The sequence below is a fragment of the Triticum aestivum genome, chromosome 1D (genome assembly GCF_018294505.1).
Source record: "Triticum aestivum cultivar Chinese Spring chromosome 1D, IWGSC CS RefSeq v2.1, whole genome shotgun sequence".
Taxonomy (NCBI): domain Eukaryota; kingdom Viridiplantae; phylum Streptophyta; class Magnoliopsida; order Poales; family Poaceae; genus Triticum; species Triticum aestivum.
The window spans coordinates 229,924,506-229,943,067 of record NC_057796.1 but is presented as its reverse complement, the minus strand read 5'-3'; positions in this window follow the sequence as shown (position 1 = coordinate 229,943,067).

The following is an 18,562-nucleotide window of genomic DNA, read 5'->3' as shown; positions in this document are numbered from 1 at the left end:
AGAGCACAGAGTCTACTCCCCTGTCCCTTCTATCACAAATCACAAAGTAGTGAGGCGTCAAATCACAAAAGCACGGACGAAGCAACCATCATTTCACTCTTCGCTGACTCCGCTTCTCCATCATCTTCTTCGAGAAACCATCTCACCGCACTAGTACTCCTAGTAGTACTAGTAAAGGACTTCCTGGATGCAAATAAGGCGGTTGTCTCGGCTTGCAGGCGGCACTTGCGAATGACTTACTGTGGTCTCCCTCAATGGTGTTCTCCGTCGAACGCACTTCGCCAAACCACCAAAAAAAGATATCGTCAACGTCACCGCAATGGGGAAGGAAGTCAAATATAGTTACTACCTCCATTTTTTTGTACACAAGGCCAGTATATCAAAATTACAATTTGCAAAGGGCCACTAACACTAATCGAGGTAAAATTGATGGGGTTAGCAACCAAGGACATTGCATGCGTGCGGAAGTGAGAAGGTTGGTTTGCATGGCGCTGCATTAATCAAGCGATGAGGAGTGAGATGGTTAGCTCTTTGGTCCTTGGAGAAAAAAATATGCATTAATTGACACATGAAACGAGGATTTGTATCGATTAAATCCCGCGAAGGAAAACCCCGCCTTTCTTTTTTAACACTAGTACTCCTAGTACGTACGTACTTATCCTGTTTGGGTCTAGGCCTTGCATTGCCAAACTTCGCCACACATTTTTGCCAAGCTTGCCTAAAGTTTTCAAAAGGAGAAGGATGTACACTTGCGCACGGCTGTCGCAGTCGCACCGCACCCTCACACGGTCGCTCCTGCACGCCGCGGTCGCACCACACCCTCACACAGTCGTTCCTGCACGCCGCAAACCCAACCAAGGGAACGCACCCTCACTGACACGTGTTGTCGCATGTGAACAAACCAAACTCAGCCATCCTATCGCTGACACATGATTTTCGTTCATAGAGTATGTTTATCCAACCGCATGTTGGGGAGTATCCGTATGGCCCGTGCGGTGGTCTGTTGGGGAAGAAGAAGAGGTGAGGAAGAAGGAAAGAAGGGTTAGGAGACGTAGGATATTCATCCAACCGCCTGAAATGGTAGACTGACCCAAGTCAGGCGACTTGCATAACAAATATATGTTTTTACACAGCAAAATATTCATAAAAACAACAACATAAAGAAAAACTATCATTGCTCGCGGAAAGAGACGGCCTCGTCGTCTTTGGCTGCCGGCGCGAACCAGCCGTCGCTGCCGACGTGTGTCTCCGCACCGTGGTTGTCCTCGGCCTCCAGCTACTCGTTCAAGCGGAGCGTGCGGGCGCTCTGCACAGACGAGAGCACAGCCGGGTTCAAGTCGAGGACGTCCAGTTCCGCCTGCAGGAGGGCCTCGATGGCAGCGGCATCCGCGCGCTCCGCGTCGAGTCGAGCGTCCGGTTCAAGTCCAGGATGTCCGGTTCCGCCTGTAGGAGGGCGTCGATGAGAGCGGCATCCGCGCGCTCTGCGTCGAGTCGAGCCTCTGCCGCCCAGTTCAAGTCCAGGACATCCGGTTCCGCCTGCAGGAGGGCCTCGATGGCAGCAGCATCCGCGCGCTCTGCCTCAAGTTGAGCCTCCGCCGCCCGGTTCACATCCACGACATCCGGTTCCGCCTGCAGGAGAGCCTTGATGGCAGCGGCATGCGCGCGCTCCGCGTCGAGTTGAGCCTCTGCCTCCCGGTCCTCCTTTAGTATCGCCATGTTGAACCGCTGGTCCGCCTGCACCATGGGGGACTCGGACGCCGGCACGAAGTCGACGTCCATCGTCTCATACCCATAGTGGGCCTTCTGTGCCGCGACCTCCGCCATGAACATTGGACCGGCTTCCTCCTCCTCGTAGCTTGGCTCCAGAGAACTTGGGGATTGGCCCGCCGCAAAGCGAGCTTGGGAACGGAGGTCTGTGGCGCCGACCGCCGCCGCGATTTCTGCGTGGCGCTCCGGCATCAGCATCTTGTAGTAAGTGATCTTGCGGCGCACCATGGCTTTCCGGCGAACTAGGGGACGCTTGATGCGGGCTAGGGGATCGAAAGGTGGGGGAATGGGCTGGAGATTTGGTGTGGTTTTAGGGCAGTGGCTGGCGTAGGCCAAGGAGCGAAGGTTCTGGTGTGAATAGTGGTTCCGATGACGACCGGTCAATCGGTTTTGACTGTACATCGCTCTTGTCGCATTCACGTTGTAGCCCGGCACGCTGGACCCTCCACTTCGCTCACCGAATGGAACGCGCTTCGTCTTGCGTTTTCGCTCGCTTGTGGGACCGCAGTTGAGAGGAAACCGACGTCCCTCCCCCTCCCCCGCCCGCCTCATTTATTATACCACCACTCCCTCCGTTTTATGCGGAGTAAATAAAAACAGAGGGAGTATACTACGGATGAGGATCCCCTGACGTGGCCGAACCCATTGAGTAACTGACATGCAGGGCCTAGCAAGCATGGGGCCCGCCAGTAAGTGACCGAAAGGGAGGGTAAGGCAGGGATACCTACGTCAGAGGATCCACTTCCACTATACTACTTTGACCAAATGTTAGAGTAATAATATATGACATGCAACTTACACTAATGTTAGAGTAATAATATATGACATGCAACTTACACAAAGCATACAGGGTCTAATGCGTTTTTCGAGGCTAACTTGACCAAATGTTAGAGTAATAATATATGACATGCAACTTACACAAAGCATACGGTCAAATTCGTATGTGAAAGGAGTTTCCAATGATATAACACTACTAGAAAAAGGCTTACTAGTGGCGCACCAGTTTTGCCTACTAATGGCGCACTACTGGTGCGCCACTAGCATCACGCCACTAGTATCTTTTACTAATGGCGCACCGCTGGTGCGCCATTAGTATCTGGTACTCTAATGGCGCACCGGGAAGTGCGCCATTAGTATAGGCCACGGTGCGCCATTAGTATGCCTCCCAGGGGGCCATATATACCCATGTGCTTTGCCATACTAATGGCGCACTGCGATGTGATGCGCCATTAGTATCCTTCGGCATACTAATGGCGCACTGCTGGGTGATGCGCCATTAGTACCCTCTGGCATACTAATGGCGCACTGCGCTGCGATGCGCCATTAGTATCCTTTGGCATACTAATGGCGCACGTTGGCGTGATGCGCCATTAGTATGTATATTAGGGATTTTTTTTCTTTTCTGATTTTGCACAGATTACAAAATATATTATTGGACAGAATATAAGCAGCAGGACACAGCAACAGCAGATTCATCGAATACAATAGAAGATTAGTCTCCAAATACAATTCATCATATTAGTCTCCGAATTCAAAAGACCGAACGAAGATAGAACATTACAAGTCTCGAGACCGCGAGTAGCGAGTTTGTCTTCACATTACAAGTCGATATCAATCATCTAAACTACCATCACATAGAAGAGAGCTGCGGTCATCACGATGAGCATCATCGCGATGAAACTGGTCTTCATCCGGTTCCTCCAACGCTCCCTCCTCTCTCCCGCTAGATAGCACGCGTATCTAGATTCCGCCTCCGCCCTAGTGGTGTACCCTTTGTAACTATTACCGCTGAAACGGTGAACCTGTCTCCGACACTCCTCCCAGTCGTCGTAGACTCTGGGAACCTTACCCTTGTACACGACATACGACGGCATCTCTATGCACTAGCCAAACAACAGACAATACATAAGCAATATATAAGTATGCAACAAAAGGATCGGAAGAGAAAAGCAAGACATTAATAGCACGATTCATGGTCGTACTAACAAATAGCATCGATTACATCTAAGTTGAACGACTGTCCAAACCAAAGAGACATACAAGTTCACTAAAGTTTAATTACAACATGAGCTAATGAATGTTTCAGAACTACACATAGCATCACTACTTTCAACTCGACTCATGGGACCGGAGCGTGGATGAAGCCGCCGTCTGTCGTGATGGTCATGAAGTCGCGGGCGTTGTCAGCCTGCATTTGTAGCGTTGTGTCTATCTCGCTGTTGGACGGTTGAAATTTGAGGTAGAACTGCCCCGAGGTACGAAGGACATCTTGATGGATGATTTCTGCAAACTCCGACTGGATGCGAAAGAATTCTTGTCAGATGTCCGCGTCCTGGATTGCCGCCAAGCTTGCGGCCCAATCTTTGAGATTATTTGGTAGCAAAAGGTGATTATGGTCCCGCACGATTGCCCGCATGTGATGGAGGGCATAGTAGGCATCCTTCTGACCGCCAGGCGGCTGCTTGACGCAGGGGAACGTCGTATTGTGGGTGAACACGTGCCTGCCGTACCTACGAACTGGCCTCTTAAAGGTGCCTCCAGATGCGGCGTAGCCGGGGAGAGCATCATCAAGAACTTTCTTGATATTTGTGTAGTCTATCTTGGAGTCACGGTCCGGGTCGAAATACGTGGCCATGGAATATTTCGGGCTTAAGAGGATGAGTGTGCAATGTGTGTCACTGCACAGAACACGGAATGTTAGAAACAAAAGAACGATCGAAATCTAAGAAATCATATGTTACGGGGCGGTTAGGAGATGACTTACTCGGGAAAGTAAGGCATGAGGAAGTTATCCTTATCTGGGTTTGCCAGAATGACGCCTTCGAGGTGTGAACTCGCGACTTGCCGGTCCCCATCGCTGCCCAAGATCTTGGCACGCATGTAGAAGGGGTCGACTATCACAATGTCCGGGGTCTTGTCTCTAATGATCCGCATCTCCATACTCAGCGAAAACAACCGAACGAAGGTGTAGTGCAGCGGATGAAGGTTAAGCATAGGAAAGATGTCATCAAACCGCAGGACGATCGTACCCCCGACGGTGCTATCCACAAGCCCTTGCCCTCTGGCACCTTGGCCACGAAAACCGGGTATGCCACATCATTCTCTCTGAGACGCCGCTTCTCCAAAGAAAGAACACTGTCATGGAGACTCCGCATAGCACCGGTTGCAGCATTGAGCATATTTGTCGGTAGCATCGGCCTACCCGCCACATGCACCCTCCTCGAGATATCCTTAGGTGAAGGTGGCCCGTCCTGAGCATGGATCGTACTCGGTGCCGGCTGGCTCGCACTGGCGCCCTTGTTAGTCTTTCGTTTCCGTCCCTTCTTCTTGGTCTGTTGTAATGGGATCGAGTTCTGCTCACAGACCGCCTTCTTGAGCGTGTTGGGGCTGATAATATTTGGCACCTAAGCTATCTGAGGCTCGGTGAAGGCGGCAGCTGGAGGCGTCTCCTGAGAACTGAACGCCAGACGACGCTTGTTGCAATTGGGTTTCTCCGCCGTACCAGCTAGATCGCGGTCGTCTTTTTGAGGGTTGGGTTCTTGAGAAGGAGGCCCGCAGAACTCGTCACCATACGCATGTTCGGCAAAGTACTTATTGACGTTGGTAAATGTACCGTCGTCGTTGTCATCGTCGTCCGGATCCTGTGCCATATGCATGTCCGGATCCTGTGCCATAGGGATGTCCGGCATGTCCGGTAGCGTTGCGGCGTTCTTGCCATGGCTTGGCGCTGGCACGACTGGCGGTCTTGTCTGTGGGGTGGTGTCCCCCGCCCCCAAACGAATCTGGCTCTTCGGCCGAAGCAGGGGCCAGCTTACATAGGCGCTGAGGGTCATCACATCATCTTCGTCGGCCCCAGCGGGTCGAATCGGAGGTAACAACTCGTCGCAGCCTGGCAGCACCTGAACCAGTTCAACCCTATACAAGGTGGGTGGCATCGGATTACCGTGGAACACGCAGTTGCCCGGTTGAACGATTCTGCCCTTGGTGACATCGACCAACTCGCCGCCAACGAAGTGCAGGAGAGTGCAAGGAACATCGGTGGCGCCCTGCGAAAACATGTAGGGCGTCAGGGATGCCCAGTCAAAGGCAAGGAGATGAAGTCATCGGCCAAGAGGCTTAGTTACCGTGATGCCGTCGAGCTCGGCTAATGTCGAGGCACCGCCAACGGCGGGCGTGCGCGTGCAACTGACGGAGGGGCCGCTTGCTGGTGAGGTGCCGGCCGGCGTACACCCAGGTGCATTAAGCTCCAATGCCCGTGCCGGCGCCGGAGACACGAATACCGCCTCCGCCGGAGACACCAATGGCGCCGCCTGCGCGTTGTGCGACTTGCTAGCCGTGAAGCTGGGAACCGGGGGAGGCCCCTGTTGGCCGCCCGCAATCCACGTCGTCAGCCCCTGAATTAAGGTAGGCACAATGGCGGTGAGCGTCGTTCCCAGTTGTTGTTGCACTTGCTCTTGGACAATCTCCGGAATCCGCGCCACTTGTGCCTTGAGTTCTTGAACCTCGTGCGACTGGCTTTCCGAGCTGGTCTTTTTCTCCTTTCGCCCACCAGCGGTATAGTATGACAACCATTTTGTGGACAAGCCTTTGCCGGCCACACGACCAGCTGACGACGGCTTACTGAGCTTATCCTTGTTTTTCATTACGTTCACCGCCCTATTTAAAGGGGTGTCAAAAGGGGAGCTCTGAGATGACCCCGCGCTACTGCTTTCAGCCTCCTGCGGAAGGAATGTGAACCATTTAGAAATTTGGCTTCATTAATTAGAATGCAACCATATGGAGCTAATTACGCGGGGGTGTATTCCTTACCAGAACAAGCTCAAGTGCCCTGGTCTTCGGATCCGTGGTAAGCTCCTTTGTTACCGGGTCCTCCTTGTACCAGGCCCTGACAAAGTTCCTGGTCTGCTTGTCAGGGAATTTCTCAAAGCGGGGCGGTAGGCCTTGCTCGGCACGCTCCGCGTCCTCCTTGTCCCATATAGGCTCCGCCACTCTGTAACCGCCGGGACCGAGTTGGTGGACCCCTAAGTTCAACTGCCGCATTTCTTTCCCCCACTGACTTGATTCGGAGGTTGCGCTGCTCTCGCACTTGATCTTGAACTCCTTGTAGTCATCTTCGCTCATCAAAGGATATTTTGCCTTGATCTTCTCATAACTATCACCTTTTTCAATCATTGCCTTCACCATGCTTCTCCATGTAGACAGGGCCGTTCTCATCCTTGTGAGGGTGGCACTGTTCACTTTATTCCCTGAGAGGCGTGTGTTTGCAAACTCATCGGGGAACTTGTATCGTTCGTGCACCTTCGTGAAGAGGAGGCTGCGCAAATTCCCTCGGTCCTTATGCCTTAGGTTCTCAGTGTTGATCGAGACGGTGCTCCGGAGAATGCACCCGAGCTGAACCGAGTACCCCTTGACTACATGTTTGGGCGCCGTTGGATGCCCGTCGGAGTTCACTTCAGTAAATTCCTCCTTGACGGTGCCGAGCATGTTCGGGCGCTGGTCCTTCCGTTGCCTCTTCGGTTGGCTGCCATCTGTGCGTGCGCCGCCATCATCAGTGGTGGCATCCTCGGCGGAACCATCAGTGGTGTCATCCCCGACGCCACTAGGGGTTGTGTAGTCAGGATCGGTGTCTTCCACGGCGTCCTCATAGCGGTGAGGTTCTTCCTCCATCTCCTGGGACAGCTCCCAGAATTGCTTGCCGCCCGAACCGCCGGCCTCATCGTTGTGGGCCATGTTTCGCTCTAAATAGGAAAAAAGTTTGGTCAAAAAGTTGGTTATTGTCAAGGAACAAGATCATGGTCTCATCATTTAGGGTTTTTCGACACCGAGGCATCCTAAAAGCTAAGCTTTTATCATTTAGGGTTTGTCGACGCCGAGGCACCCTAAAAGCCTAAGCATACATCATTTAGGTTCTCATCGACACCGAGGCACCCTATAGAAGCCAAGGTTTCATCATTTAGGGTTTGTCGACGCCGAGGCACCCTAAATGCTAAGTTAAGTTTTCATCATTTAGGGTTTATCGATGCCGAGGCACCCTAGGTTGGGCCTAATCACTTGGCACTAATCACTTGGCTCTATTGCCACCTATGTTGGGTTTATCATCTAGGGTTTATCGATGCTAAGGAGAATTCTAAGTTGGGCGTAATCACTTGGCTCTATTGCCACCTATGGTTTAATCCAGCAAGAATGGCGGGGCAGTTGATCCTACTTAACTAAGTACTAAGATACCCCGGCCCATGCATTAGTCGCAAGTACCCCATATGTCCTATTTTTAACAAAGTCATGCTAAAATTCACGGAAAATTTCAGCATGACCTTTGCTGAAAATTGGACATATGGAGTACCCGAATTTTTCGGAACGGAAGTTAATCGACATTCCAGCAAACTCAAGGGCCTCTCGGGGTACCTGCAAATTCATCACGACACAATGGTCGGAGACAAAACCCAGCAAACTAGCAAAGTTACTGACGTGTTTACAGAAATTGTTTTCTGTAAAAGATGATCATCATCTTTGCAAGTCTTTCTCAATATGATCACAAGTAATTCAGAGGCATCACAATAAAGCAACACCCTGCACTAGCCTAAAAACAAGTGAAGTTTCACCCATATAAGAACAACTTTATAAAATCAGAGAAGTTGCTAAATTTTTTGTATCCTTCATACACACTGGAGTACAATGCTTTATAATGTTCCATCATCATTACAGAAATCCAAGAAACACATGGTCTTGAGGATATTCTTTATGACTGATTATTTCAGTTTTACATGCAGATTTTGACCAAAAAACACATGGTCTTTTTAACAGTTTTCAGTTTGGACAGAATACTGAAAACTACAGTTTGGACAGAATTCCTAACACTTTGGTCTTCTATTAAACATCGGGGTCTTCGGGGTTCGGTTTCACCATCGAACAGATCCTTGCGTTTCCTCCACGGGTCATCGTCGCGAAGCCACCTTCGATGTCCCATGAACACGGTTTTCGAAGACCCGGGATCTCTATCTAGCTGGCGTTTTCCACAGCGTGTCTAGCTCCTCTTCCAGCAGCCCCAGATACAGATTGATGTCGTTCCCTGGTTGTTTCGGCCCTTCAATTAGCATACTCATGTGAATGTACTTCCTCTTCATGCACAACCAGGGGGGAAGGTTGTACATCCACACAAACACAGCCCAGGTGCTATGTGTGCTTCTCTCGCTGCCAAACAGATTGACTCCATCGGTGCTCGCGCCCAGCATGATGTTCCTTGGATCGTTCCCAAATTCTGGGTGTTCGAAGTTCAACGCTTGCCACTGGCTCCCATCCTTAGGGTGACTCAGCATCTTTTCTTTTTTATTTATCTCCGGATCATTTGCGTCATCTTCTCGGTTCTTCTCCTCCCTACCCGCGTGCCAACGCAGGAGCTTTGCTACCTTAGGATTCGCGAAATACCGCTGCAGACGAGGAGTGATCGGAAAGTACCACACCACTTTTCGAGGAGCTTTCTTCCTCTTCTTGTATCGAGTGACGCCGCACACCGGACATATGGTAGACTTCGCGTGCTCGTCCCGATAAATGATGCAATTGTTCATGCACACATGGTATTTCACATGCGGTAAATCCAGAGGACACACGATTTTCTTCGCCTCCTCGAAACTGGTCGGGCACTTGTTCCCCTTGGAAAGACGTTCGTGCCAGAATGACATGTTCTCGTCCAAGCATGCGTCGGTCATTTTGTGCTTTACCTTCATCTCCAGAGCCATGAGCATTACTTTCAGGAGGGTATCCTCGGGCCTGCATCCTTCATACAATGGAGTAACCGCGTCTATCTCCAGTTGATCCAGCTTGGCTTTCTCTCGGGCGGCAGCTCTTGCGTTATCCGTCTGCTTGAGAAGCAGCTCTTGAATATGAGGGTCCTGCACCCAGCCCATCGATGGTCCATAGTCGTCTGCTCCGCCGGCATCTTCATCTTCATGATCGTGCCCTTCGTCTGCTCCCGCATCTTCCTCATCATCATGTCCGGCATCTTCTACATGATGACTGTGTACAGCATCACCGTCGTGATCATGTCCTGGAGATTCTTCGTCTTCTCGCCCGCCCGAGCCGCGGTGGTTGTCTTGCTGCCCATCCTCATTTCTTGCCCGACCCCCATGGACGACTTCATAGTCATCTTCATCACCTTGCCACCGATAGCCATCCATGAAACCACGCAAGAGCAGGTGGTCCCGCACCTGCCCGGAATCCGGGTCCGCAATAAGGCTCTTCAGCTTGCATCTTCGACACGGACATCTTATCTCCGTCTCATTCTTTTCAAGCATCTCGGCCTTCGCGGAGCTCAAAAACCTATTCACGATGCCTTCGGTCATCGTGCGGACCATGGTCGCCTGCGGGGTAGAGCAAAACGATATTTTAGAACCAAGAAAAAATTTGGCATGACTTTCCCTAAAAATAGGACCAAAAAGAATGCATAGTGCCAAAATTCTCGCCGAAACGGAAATGAATCAACATTCCGGCAAAATATTGGCAACTATCGCATTTCAAATACCGGTACCTGCAAACACAAACATATATGCAACACCACAAACATATGCAACACCACAAACATACATAGATCTAGCTAGGACATAAAAAGTGCATGTGCACGTTGTTGGAGGGAGAACAACATAAAGATAGCTTCCCCCTTACTTACCTATCAAAAAAAGGGGTTTAACCACGTAATTTGGATGAATTTATGGTGCAAATGAGGTGAGGAGGAGGAGGCAGCCGAGACAAGCTTGGAGGAGGGAGGAGAGAATGAAGTGGGGAAAGTGAGTGGGTAGGTGTGGCTGTCCAAAATATCTAGCTCGTCCCAGGTTACTAATGGCGCACCAGCACCTAATGCGCCATTAGTAACCCTGGTTACTAATGGCGCACCTGCTGGTGGTGCGCCATTAGTAGTTTTGCACAAAAAAACACTAATGGCGCACCAGGGAGGAGTGCGCCATTACTAGCTTAAACTAGTAATGGCGCACTGCCCCAGGTGCGCCATTAGTAGTTTTGCAAAAAAGTAAAAAATAAAAAAAATATTGTAGTGGCGCACTATGTTGCTGGTGCGCCATTACTAGTTACAACTAGTAATGGCGCACTGTGCCCTGGTGCGCCATTAGTATGTCTGGCAAAATAAAAAATAAAAATTGTTACTAATGGCGCACCGTGTGTCTGGTGCGCCATTAGTGTATTTCACACGAATGGCGCACCAGCACATGGTGCGCCACTGCTACATAGCAATGGCGCACCACATGTCTGGTGCGCCATTAGTGGCCATTCCATCTATAGCCCTTTTCCTAGTAGTGTAATTTTCACATTATACATCTCATGTAGTATTAATCTTGTCAATAGTCAAATTGGAAACCATCTCGAGTATAAATCTAGGAGTACGTACGAATCTAACAATATTGATTGGGCGTTGTTGAATGTTGATACCTTTTTGATCAAAGTAGAGATACTTTGACTACACATAAAACTTATATGTAAACTAGAAAGGATAGGGGGATTATATTGTACGTTCAAAAACGAAACAAACATTGAATACCCTTTATATATGATTTGCGGATGCTATGATCACCGGTTCAAAATTTGAATGCGCCTTAGGTATCACGTGCCCCCACTCGTTCCCTCTCGATTTCGTCTCGGGGTCCGGAGATCTATTGAAAGAGGACTAGGGTGGGTACATGCGAATGATACTCGGCGGAATGTTCAAATGAGGCATGCGGGAGGATGGACTCGACTGGAGGGCGACATGATCGATGGAGAAGAGGGTTGGAGAGGAATGAGAAATAAGCAAACGCCACATGATTATACTTGAACGGCTCAAATAAACAATAAGTTGTCTCGCTTGACCTACATAGTGAAAGGCCTAATGCGCAACGCGGAGCACTGACGCTCGAATATGGCCGGGAAAATAGGGAAACCGACATGTGGGGCACACCCGTCGGGACGACGTAGCGCAGACTAGTCCAATGGAGGAGCTGGCCCACGACCTCCTCGCCACCGACAACCTTTCATGTGGGTCGTTGGGGCCAACAACGGGGCGCAGCTCCAGCACCGCCTCTGGACACGGCGACCGCGGTGAGCGACACGCTCATATCGTCGCTAGACATGGTCGGTTTCAGTGTGCCGAGAGTGGCGTTAGTGCTGTGGCACGACTAACGGTATGTTTGGTTTGTGCCCAAGGTTGCCCCATCAAAGCATTGGGTAGCCAAAATTTTGGTTGAGGTATTGGTTGCCCATGATTTGGCCGACATTGGCAAGAAAAATGAACTAGAGTTGGCTAGAGTTCATTGGCATGCCAAAGAAATGGCAACCATCCAAACAAAGACCAATCTTTGTGTCATGACCAAAATTTTGGTTGAGGTATTGGTTGCCCATGATTTGGCCGACATTGGCAAGAAAAATGAACTAGAGTTGGCTAGAGTTCATTGGCATGCCAAAAAAATGGCAACCATCCAAACAAAGACCAATCTTTGGGTCATGACCAAAATTTTGGTAAGGTGCACTTTGGCCACAATCCAAACACACCCCAACACCCGGCTCGTCGAGGATGCACGGGGCGCCGCGACGTGTCCGCGGAGTGGTGTAGCGCGGCCAACTGCATCCTCTGGACCTGAGACCATGCCGGGTCGTCTTGCTTTTTCAATGACATGCGGGGATCGCATGTGAGCAAAGGGCATCTCCAATGTTGCCACGACCGCAGCTGACTACCCTGGCACACCAAAACCCTCGTCCCTCGCGCCGTCGCGCGGTGCGTTCCCAGCCGGCGCCAGCTGCCCGCATTCATGCCGTTCGTTCGTATGTCGTCGTTAAGAGGCTCGGTGCCCAAGGAACCAACTCCGGCGACTTAATGACGCACCCAGACGCTTGGCCTCACCGGAATGCGCTACTTAAAGCGGCAACGCCCAGCTAACCTCCACACCATAGCGCATCGTCCTCCTACCTGGCACCACATCCGCCATGACTGCAAGTGCGAACGCTCCGCGGGAGAGCTTGTCTTCGGGGATGAAGCTCGAGGTCGCCGCCCTCGCTCAAGTCGCCTCTCGCGACGCAATAGCGGCGTAGCCGGATGCGGACGCGACCGCACAAGCGGTGGCCACGCTGGCGGCCGACGACAGGAGCACCGTCAGCCACGCGTCCTACTTGCCGCCGTCCAACGTTCGGCACCGCCAAGGTCGGGGACTCCTCCGAGGATGAGTAGGGCATGGGAGGCGGCAGGGCATGGTGTGCCAACTGGCCGGTCCGTATCCCGTGCTCTACTCTTCCTCGCCGGAGACCGCACCTTCACTTCACGGGTCTTGAACCCCGCCCCCGTACATAGAGATCGCAGATGGAGGACGTCGGTCGCCGCCGTAGAATAGGTTTAGGGTCGGGTTTCTTTTATTTTTCTGTCCTATAAAAGTTGAAATGTAATGAAAATCTGCTGTGTTTGCATTAATCTCGGCAGGTGTATATGAACTTTCACAATAATATACATATTGTAGGAGTACTAGCAAGATGCCCGTGCGTTGCACGGAAGGTCAAGATCTTGTGGGAGAAAAGGATGAACGAGGGAAATCCTTATCTGCAAATGTGGAGAGGAGTGCGAGTAAATTGTCATAGTTTCCTTCCTATCCGTTAGATATAGATCGGACGGCCTATATTCCAGGATGACAGGAACACCATCATCACCAACTCTGCTTTTTATTGAACCGAGACAAATCTAACATGCGAAGTAAAATAAACACATATTATCTTAGGCACTCCAATAGTACATCCACTACACATTCACGCATTTCACATCTTTCTACATCTACGGGAACCTACGAAAGGGTTAACGTAAATTGCCTCTCTCTCTCTCCTCCCCTGATTTTCATGGTGGTGGGCCCCTCCCTCCCCCAATCTACAATCAACAGCTCACACGTTTCACATTACGTTAATTACGTAACTGGGATTACGTAGGTGTAGCATTACTCGTCCTAAAAGACCCAACTAAGCCAACCTCCCAGCATATCGTGCGGGAAAAGACCCGGCCGCGCCGTTTTAGTCGGGATTACCGGATTACTAGTAGTAGTACCGATGGATCGTGCGAAGCAACAAATTTTTTTTTGAGGGGGGCGAAGCACCTAGTTTAAAAGGTAAAAAGGCAGTACACTCACAGCACTCCTGTCGCGGTCGCATTGCACCCCACACACGTTCGGTCCTGCACACGGCTCACGCAATCGGAACGCGCTTCGGCTTGCCTCTTCACTGACACGTGGGACTGCACTTGGAGAAACCGACCATGCGCCAAACTCCCCCCGCCCACCGCGCGAAAATCCCCCCCCCCCACACCTAAAAATTCCCCCCAAATCCGATTCAACCGCCCTTCGGCCAACTAGCCAATAATATTCCCCAAACCCCCCTCCCCCCTGTCCCCCTCCACTCCATTCGCTCCGCCAAAGCCGCCCTCCACGCCGCGCCGATATGTCGGCGCCGCGGTTCGGCGATCCTCTCGCTCCCACAGTACGCTCTCGTAGACTGCCGTCCTCTAGCTGCGCCGCCACCTCTGGCTACGTTCTTGTGGAGGCGCACGGTGGTCAGCGCCGCCACCGCTGGCGACGTTCGTGTGGAGACGCATGGTGGTCAGCTTCTCCCATGGTACGCGCATTCTAGACTGAGGCCCCGTTCATGTCGGTGTAGCTCTGAATGTTAGCTGATAGACGCTGTTAATCTCACTGTTTGCCGAAGTAGTTTACTGTCAATATACTCTGCTTAAGAAGCTTCCTTGCCCTGTTCTGCACTCAATCTGCTTAGCTGATATGGCATGCCAAGGCTGATTAGTTGCTAAAATATCCTGCCATATATTTATTGTGACGTAGATTGCCATGGTCTAGTAGCCAATCTGTTAGGTGAAATAGCTCTACACCATTTTATACTCTATTTTTCTTGCTGCGATGGCCTTCGATAGTTCGATGGCTGTGTGCTCGGCCTCATTGACTGCTGAAACAGCCTGCCATAATTTGGCACTCAAATCTGTTTGCTGAATTAGCTTTACATATATTTCGTTACTTAGATCTGCTTGTCCAAATATCTTGCCATAGCTTTAGACATCGACCTAGGTATTTTTTCTGGACTTCATAAAAAGCATATATGTTTTTCCTGTAATATCTAGTAGAAGAACTAATTTGTATGTCTAATAGATGGACAGGACTTGGATAACTTCTGCTCGAAGATTCTCCGCTGCATATGTCGAGGGGGTTGAAAGCTTCATGAACTTTATCAGAGCTGAGTACGGTGGTCCGAAATCAGATGTGCTTTGCCCATGTAGCAGTTGTATGAATTCAGTTACAAGACCCCCAGTCAACTGTGCAAAATCATCTACACTTGTATGGGATGTCGGTCACATATACTAGGTGGGTTCATCATGGTGAAGCTATGAACGTCAATGTTATTGACTACGTGGAAGCAGCAGATCACCATCTTGATCTGCCTGATGCTCAGGTGGAAGAGGGGGAGGAGGTGGTGGTGGTGGAGCCAGTGAGTTTGACCAACATTCAAACAATGCTACGAAATGCTCGTGCATTCCATGAACTTTCACCTGCAGAAGAAAAACGGTGGGCCCGCATGTTGGAACAATGCAACGTTGCTGTCACCCCAGGAAATAAGCTGTCAGTATTCTCAGCTATGGTCACCTTTCTTCAGGTGAAGACATCTGAGCGGGTGACCAACAAATCTTTCGATGCGATGTTGGCTGCTTTCCTTGAATCTTTCCCAGATGCGTCTGAGCTGCCACACACCTACAGTAAAATGAAGAATTTCCTTCATGCAGTTGGAATTGGATATGATATGATCCATGTTTGTAAGAATAATTGTGTTCTATTCCGGAAGGATTATGCCAACTTAAGTGAATGCCCGAAATGCAAATCATCAAGATGGAAAGATGACGATGCTGTGAAGAGGATTCCTCATAATGTTTTGAGACATTTTCCAATTATACCAAGATTGCAGAGGTTGTTTCATGATGCTGAAACAAGAGAGGATGTACTGTGGCATTCTAGGAACCAGGAGTACAGAGATCAGAATGTAATGAGCCATCCATCTCATGGTAGTGAGTGGAAAAGCTTCAATGATAAACACAAAGAGTTTGATGCTGACCCGAGACACATTAGACTTGGCTTAGCTTCAGATGGATTTAATCCATTTGGCCACCAGAGTGCCACATATAGCATGTGGCCAGTGCTTGTTATCCCTTACAACATGCCTCCAAATGTCTGCACCAAAGAATCAAACTACATGATGGCCTTGCTCATCCCAGGTCCAAAAAGTCCTGGAAAGGATTTTGATTTGTTCATGGAGCCTCTTGTGGAGGAACTTCAACAGCTATGGAAGGGTGTTCTCACTCGAGACCTATATAGCAGCCCACCAGCTGATTTTTTCTGCGTGCTGTTATAATTTGGTGCATCCATGATTATCCGGCTTTGGGCACTATGTCAGGGCGAACGACACATGGTTACAATGCATGTGTTCGCTGTGACAGGAATCCGCTGTCATACGCAATACTTAGCAAGATCTGTTACATTGGACACCGCCGTTTCCTTGCCAAGGACAAGCCGCATCCTAGAAAATACCGAAGACATGTGTTCAATGCAAAGCATGAAAACCGTGATGCGCCAAAGAGGCTCACGGCCGATGAGTTGCAAGTGCAATTAGAGAAGGTCAAGCATATTACACCAGGAAACCATCCTGGTAATGGTAGCGGGAAAAGGAAGCGTGGCAGGGTAGAAGAGAGATTATTGTTTACCCGCAGGTCCACTTTGTGGGACTTGGAGTATTGGAAAGATTTGGATCTGCGGCATAATCTTGATGTGATGCACATCGAGAAAAATATATGTGACAGCATTATCGGCACACTTCTTAATATTGAAGGCAAGACGAAAGATACCTTAAAATCTAGGATTGATTTGACACACCTGGGTATCAGAAAGGATTTGCAGGTGCAAGATGAAGGTAAACCATGGGATATGGCACCAGCTGTGTACGTCTTGGACAAGGTAAAAAGAAAAGAATTCTGCGAGGTCCTGTCACGTGTGAGATTCCCACATGGATTTGCTTCCAACCCTGAAAGGAGAGTCAGTGCAGATGGAAACAAGGTACAAGGGTTGAAAACTCATGACTGCCACGTCCTACTTCAAAGGGTTTTACCTGTTATCCATAGAGGATTGGGCCGCCCTGACTTATACAGAGCAGTTGCATAGTTGGGACAATTCTTCAGGGAACTCTGCAGTAGGAATATCAGGATAGATGCTTTGGAGCGTCTTAGAGACAAGATACCAACTATCCTATGCGACCTTGAGAAGATATATCCTCCAGCCTTCTTTGATGTGATGGTGCATTTGGCTGTTCATCTACCTGATGAGGCACTACTTAGAGGTCCAGTACAGTATGGCTGGATGTACCCTATTGAAAGGCGGCTAGGCACTTTCAAGGGCTATGTTAGGAACAAAGCTAGACCCGAGGGTTCCATTGCAGAGGCCTACATTGCTACAGAAGCGTTGACATTCTGCTCAAAATACATTGAAACAGCTGATCAGCTTAGCAAAGAGGTGGGTGAAGACAATCCCAGGCTCAATGTTTTCGATTATTCTGTTCAAGTTACAGGGAAGAGTCGACAAGAGGACAAACCTAAAGATTTGGAAAAAATGGTTTGGTATGTGTTGAATAACTGTCCTGAGATACTATCTTATATCAAGTAAGTGCAGTACTGCAGCTTATACATCGTAATCTGCTAAACTTGCAGCACATTCTTATATATTTAGATGTTTGACGCGATCACTATGTTGTGCAGCATCTACAAAGAGGAGTTACTGCCACAAAATCCAAGAAACATTGACAAACTGGTTATGGCAGGATTTGCGAAATGGTTCAAGAACCATGTAAGCTTTTGAAGTGCACTGTCAGTTTTTTTTAATATATTGAGTACATAAGATGATCGGCTTGTCTATTTTCTAACCATAGGTTAAGAAGATGCGGGAGGATGGGCAGGCAGTTGATGATGCCCTTTACTCACTAGCAATGGGTCCGGATACTCGGGTAAGACATTATGAATCTTGCGTTGTTGGAGATGTGCGCTACAACACCCTTGCACGAGACAAAGGCAGGAAGACACAAAACAGTGCCATCATGAGCACGGATATGTATGACAAAGAGACAACTGAAATGTATGCTAACATAACAGACATTGTTCAGTTGCAGTATATCTCCAGTTTCGAGGATCATTGGTGTGTGGTTCTGTTGTGCTGTCGTTGGTATAACCTGTTTTCCAGGATCGCAAAACCCATAGCTGATGATTATTTCAAATTCATCAATGTCAAGGCGACGTACCAGACCAACGAGCCTTTTATTTTGGCAAATCAAGCAACACAGATATTTTTCTTGGAAGACACATTTGCACGTAGCGATGACTGGAGAGTATTGCAAAGGTTTGAGCAGAGGAATTTGTTTAATGAAGTTGCACAACAAGATGATGCTTACACTGCTCCTGATGTACAAGATAACACAGATGTTCCTAATATCTTTGAGAACCATCACGCCAATGACGCTGGCGAAAAGATTGTCTGTCGTGCTGTGGACATACAAGAGTTGATCAACAAGAAGCCAACGTTCGAGGACGTTGAGGACGAAGAAGAAGAAGATGACACCATGGGGAATTATGATTCAGACTGATACACATGGCGAAGATGTTGACGCTGCTGCTGCGGATGATGATTACATTGCTTTTGTCGTATTTGCCTGTCAGAAGACATTTTTTTATCTACTATGTGAAATTGTGTTTGCT